The sequence below is a fragment of the Halichoerus grypus genome, chromosome 5 (assembly GCF_964656455.1).
Source record: "Halichoerus grypus chromosome 5, mHalGry1.hap1.1, whole genome shotgun sequence".
NCBI lineage: Eukaryota > Metazoa > Chordata > Mammalia > Carnivora > Phocidae > Halichoerus > Halichoerus grypus.
This window is the reverse complement of record NC_135716.1, coordinates 138,484,923-138,490,922: the sequence shown is the minus strand read 5'-3', so window position 1 is coordinate 138,490,922 and position 6,000 is coordinate 138,484,923. Positions and strand designations below refer to the sequence as shown.

General features: G+C 44.2%; 1 long non-coding RNA gene across 3 annotated transcripts in view; it reads right to left on the bottom strand.

The window, feature by feature from the left end:
* Positions 1-397: 397 nt before the first annotated feature.
* LOC118521476 (uncharacterized) overlaps positions 398-6,000 on the bottom strand; it is a 45,902-nt gene continuing 40,299 nt past the window's right edge. The window contains exons 3-4 of one of the 3 annotated variants that reach the window (XR_013447582.1): positions 3,513-3,758; positions 398-533 (exon numbers count right to left, since the gene is read on the bottom strand). This is a non-coding gene — a long non-coding RNA (uncharacterized LOC118521476). The remainder of the gene's footprint in view (positions 534-3,512; positions 3,759-6,000) is intronic. The other 2 variants (XR_013447581.1, XR_013447579.1) reach the window with 2 other exon arrangements.

The following is a 6,000-nucleotide window of genomic DNA, read 5'->3' as shown; positions in this document are numbered from 1 at the left end:
ATCCCGGCTGCCTTCCAGCTCCAACAATCAAGATACAAGTCTCCAGAGAGCCAAGCTCCAAGCAATTATTAGAGATGATGGCATCCCTGGAGTGCTGGGACCGCATGCTCTGCTCTCCAAAATAAACGCTTCTCTCAGGCTTCCCACTCTGCGTTCTTCCTTATATTAACACAGGAGCTGACAGATTGGTTGCGACGCTGCAACTAATATTTTTGAGGGCATAAGAGATGATTGTGCTCGTTCTCATTCCAGAGCCGATCTTTTTAGCAGATTATGATGGATGACTCGCCACGGTGGTCAGCGACTCCTGTATATTTTAGGTGGAATGCTTTCTTTTGACACGTACTTTACAGAGACATATGTGTATCCTATTTTAATTAATGGAAGAAATGATTCATTCACAAGTGAAAGATTTAATTAAATAAAGGGTCAGCATGGGTCAGCCATGAATTGCAAAATACCTCCACTGTTTATTATACTCTCCGCTGTCTCTGCATGCTGTCTGGAGGGGTACACGGCAGCCAAGGCAGGCCCTGGAAAGAAGTGAAATGAAGTTTAATTAATTCATTCATTCAACAGATATTAATTGAGTCCCTACTGTGTTCTAGGCGCTGTGCTAGGCTCTGCAGATAAAATGGTGAACAGTCAGACATGGTTTTTGCCCTGACGGCAGCTACAATGCAGCAGGGGAGACAGGAAAAAATGAGGAACAAATAGAACACTATTATTACAGATTAATCGTAACCTGTTTTATGAAGGAAAAGGTCATTTGTGGGCTGTCCTCCTTGCAATGTTTTGGAATGGTTTTTAAAGATCTTCATAGCCAACTTCATGGTGCCCTCCTTATTTAACTTTGGAGTATCGACCTCAAACCAATCTGCCCCAAGTCCGGGAGATACAGTCACACATGCTGAGTTACCCAGACTTGACTTGTCACAGTAGCTCCTTCCTCTAAGTAAACCCTGTGCTTTAGAATCAAACAGGAATTCAAATCCTAGCTTCTGAGCCTAATTGATTTCTGACCTTATGCTATTACTTTGCTTTTGTGACCTCAGTTTCCTATTTACAGGGAATAATAATAATTGTACATAAGACATTGTGTCATTGTGAAAAAATATATGAATGGTACCTAGGGCACAGCACTACTATTAACCAGCATTAATATTTGTAATTTGTGTTCCTAGTTCATTAGTATTAGTGGTAGTATTTTTGTCTCTCTTCTGGAATTTTCTTCATTCCACTTTTGTTCTGGTTGTCCACATCATTTTATTATCCCCTCATTTGGTGACAGAGGTCCCAACCTTATTTTTTTCCTTTTGGTTTTCTAGATTCATATTCAAAGGGCAAAAACACTTAGACAATCTAAATACAAGTCTAAGCAGAATTACACTGTCAAAGTCAGCAATAATGCCAAAAACACGTTCTCACTTGCAGACACTCGCCAGTATCTTCTGAGTCTTCTCTCAATGAAGAAGAGGAGTCTGGTATTTTATTCATGTGCATCCTTCGTATCCTCAATGTAATCTACAATTTCTTGTAGACACATGAACTTCTCTGCTTCTCCATCAGGAATTTCAAACCCAAATTCGTCCTCCAATGGCCATGATAATCTCCACTCGATCCAAAGCGTCTAAGCCCACGTCTTTCATAAAGCGGGAATTTACCAAGTTTTCCAGGGTCAATCTTGCCACAGAGTTTCAGGAGTAAAGAACGTGTAATTGATGTCCTCTAAAGTCAAAGGGGTAGCCATCAGTGTGCTGGAGGCACGACTGTGTCACTCTACCTGGAACCCGCATGAGCCCCACGGCCAGCTGCCAAGCCCGGGCCTGCTTTCGCCTCTTGGGGCACAGGGTGGTGCTGGGCAGCTCAACCGTGGCCAGCATGTGGCCCAGGGCAGGGGTGCGAAGGCCACGGGCGGCCAGCAGACATTGGGGGAAAGGACCCAAGCTGCTGTGGCTACCTGGACCCCTAGAGGTCACAACTTCTTAAGCACTGGACCCAGCTGGATATATGGTTGGTGTTTGATGAATAACTATTGAATGAATGGATGAAATTCTTTCTCTTTTTGGAACTGGGTAGGAAAAAAAGCTGACAATAAACAAAGTCAATCAATGGCTTCCCGTAACTCTTGGAATAACATCTGTATTCCCTATCATGGTAAACAGGAGCCTATTTGCCCTGGTCTCTGCCTAGCTTCCAATCTCAGCCACCACCATTTTCCCTCCTGTACTCAGCTTCAGCCACCAGCCTTGCCTGCAATGCCCTTCCCCTAGAACCGTGCATGGTTCTCTCCTGCCAGTCCTTCAGTCCTTTAAGTATATTCTCTTCCCAGGGGCCTTCTCTGACCACCTTGCCTATTCATTTTCTATCTCCTTACCCTGTTTTACTTTTCCTCAGAACATTATCACTGTTAGAAATTACATGATACATTTCAGAGTTTCCAAATTTACTATCTATTTCCCCCACTTATCACCTGGGAGTTCCTGAGGGCAGGAGCCTAGTCTGTTCTTGTCCAGCCCTGAGTCACCATGCCACTGAATGAATCAAACAAATGAAGTAACCATTTTTCATTTTCCTAGGAAAATATACGTATAAAAACTATCCAAATAGTACAGTGGCCTCCAAAATTTCCAGAAGAAATCTGCCCCACCCCCCGCAATTTTTGCTTGCAGCACTAAATTTAATTTTTCACCACAGAATGGCAGCAAGAGGGAAAATACATTATTCTGGTTGTACGGAAAGTAGAGACACGGTCACTACAGGAGGTCTCCCGATGCCCAAATTTTAATAGAATTCCTCCCCGTTCTACTTTCTCATCGTGAGTCTGGCTCTTTTCTAAGTCGCTTCCTTGGAGCTTAAGAAGTAGTTTGTTCACTCCTGTTCTCAAAGCCAGCAAACATGGATTTTCTTTAGTTTTCACATGATCTGGCTCAAAACATCAGGAAACTTGGATGTTTCGTTTGGCATCTTTCACTGACCGAGCACTGAAGGACTGCACACAAGAGAACAAGAGAGGTGTCTCCGTTTGCCCAGGACGCCTTCGCAGTGGAGAGGAGAGGCGAGAGCCGTGTGTACCACAGCGCCGTCCGCGAAGCCGTGACCGTGACGAACTGGCACGGGACTGGCAGGAAGGAGGGCACCGGGGAGCTTTTCTCCCCCCGCGAACGTGAGCGCCGTGGGCCCGGGCGGGCGGCGTGCTGGCTGCTGCGCGGCGGCGTGCGCTCGGCGGCGGCCGGGCGGGGCCCTGTGTCCCGGAAGTCTCTCCGAGGAGCCAAACAATGCCGGCTGTTCCTGGCGAGGCCAGCCCTGGCTTACTCAGTTTCGTGTTTTAGGAGAGGTGCTTTGGGGTAACAGAACTGGCTCCATTTCCACCATGACCACATCAGCCCTGGTTTCCGCTGTGCAAAAACAAAACTCTAAAAAATGTTACCATACCAAATTGTATGCGGCTTTTGTTTTATAAACAACTTTTTTTTTTTTAAGTCTGTGGAAACTGTAATAAAGACCAATACCATATCCAGTTGTTTTCCAGAAAGCCAACTCGACTTGGGAGACTTTCTCTCAGCAGGAGGTCCTGTTCTTCTTTTCTAGCAGATAGCCTTAAAATCTGCCTCCACGTGGTCAAGAGCGCTGCAGTGGGTTCTCAGCACCTCATCTTGGAACCATGGGCTTCTTCCAGCTTCTGAAGGAGGAGGTTTCAGAACCCGTAGGAGATGGCCACAGTCGACGAAGTGTTCTCAGAGAGGATCTCAACTCTGCTGGGGAAGGAGGGGACTCCGTTGTTTAGAGTGCCTGGCATTCTGGGCTCGCATATGCCACAGGCACTGAGAATAATTCGCCAAGGCTCTGATATTCTCAGATGCCCAGCTCACTCCCTGAAGCTCATTGCTTCCAAATGCCTTAACTCCTTTCAGTACAATTTCATTTAGGACAAGTAAGATGAAAGCTTACAACAGGATGTTCCTGATTTTCAAACACAAAGAAGGCGAGGGTGATATTAATGGAATAAATGTGTTTTAGGAGAAAATCTAGCACATTCTTATTATTTACACACATGACAAATCACAAAGTAGAGATGAGTGCCAGGAGCCTTTCTCTTGGGACCAAGAAACTATGGGCTCATCTGCAGTAATCCCCTGAGCATGGATCCCATTTACAGCTGACTCCAATGGAGCATGTACAGCTGAGGGAATTTGTGTCTGCATTTTCATCCCAGATTGCGTGAAGCAGTGGTTAAGACTCAGACAGCCATTTTCAAATCTGACTCTGTCACCTCCTCCCTGTGCCTCAAATTCCACATCTACAAAATGGGGATGATAATACGCATATTTCAAAGTGTTGTTATGGGGGCACCTGAGTGACTCAGTCGGTTAAGCTTGATTTCAGCTCAGGTCATGATCTCCCACGCATGGGGTGCCACACTCAGTGGGGAGTCTGCTTCCCCTCTCCCTCTCTTTCTGCCCCTCCCCCCACTTGCACACACGCACACACACTCACTCTCTCAAATAAATAAATCAATCTTTAAAAAAATAAAAAAGTATTGTTATGAAAAATAACATAATCTATGAAAGCGCTTGGCGTAGGATCTGACATATAGTAAGTGCCCATTAAATGTTACTTATAAAAATTATTCTAACAATTATAATTTATGGCATTATTACTAAATCTAATATTTGTTTTTTAATGAATCCTATCCATTTCTTTCTATTTTTTCTTCCATTGTTTTCACTGCCTTTTGAATTCAGAATATCTGGTATATTAAGTAGTAAAATATAAAATCACTTCCTCAAGGCCAATCTCTCTGAGAAATACTATAGGTCACACTACAGATTTCTTTAAGCATCTGCCTTCACTAATTCCAAAAGCAAGGTAACACTAAAATCAGCATTCTTCTGGATGATAACCCCCTTTAATCATAGTAAAGATGTAGTTCTTTACTATTCCCTTTTCAGCTCTTGACATGTGGGGCTGCTTAAAAAATATTTGTTGAGTAACTAAGTGTTCTTTATTCATACAAGGGGAGAAAAACTACTTCTGCCTTAGTAATCTCCACCATTCTTCCATCTAACACTTTTCTGACAAAGAAATTTCTCGGATGAGTAGAAGGTTCTAAGATAGAGGTGATTGGGAGCAAGAAAACCTCTCCATTCTTGCATTTGCCTCTTCCTGGTGGTCTGTGTTAAAGAGGTCGCTCTTAGGAACAAAAGCTATATGACTGGCTAGTACACCTCCTTAGATGTGTCATTTGAAATACTGACTGATTATTTTAATAGCCCCTTTCTTAACTTAGGGTCAGAGTTCTTTTACCAGCATCACCCGTTTCATCTATTTTAGGAAGAACTGTCACTGTCTCACATCCCCTCTAATTGGAAAAGTGATTCTTCCTAACCTTGAAACAGCTAAGTAGAAAGTATGCCAAGTGACCTTAAAAAGTCTTCTCCTTTTCTAATTGGCATGTAGAATCTATAATTTTTTTTAACAGTGCTTTGAGTTCCCACACCTTCCTGTAAAGGGGCATGTATGTGAGTGGGTGAAAGATGGGAAGCTGGTGATGGAAAGCCAGATGAAGAGGGCTTCCATTGGGCCACATGGTAAAAGCAACATGTTGGCAGATACAACCATGGCCTATATTCTGACTCCTGCTGGGCTTTCTCGAAGCTGAGCAATGGAATGACTGGCCACTTTGATGGTGGAGTCAGGAGAGGGCTGCTCAGTTGGGGAAAGTCCTGCACATCCTTAGTCTGGGGGGACACAGGGAGAGTATTTCCCATGGAACAGACGTGGCAATGCTAAAGAGAGCTGAGCCCCAGACCTGTTAAGTTCTGTCCAATTGAACCTCCTGGGTAAGAGTGAGCCCATGGAGAGTGGCTCCTGTTAAGCCAGGGTCTGCAGAAAGAGAATAGTCAAGCCAAAGAGAAATGTAAGTTGAAGTTGAAGTTGGAGAGCTGGGCTGGCAACCTCTAGAAGAGCCTGGAAAGCACTCCAGCTTTAAACATCTGT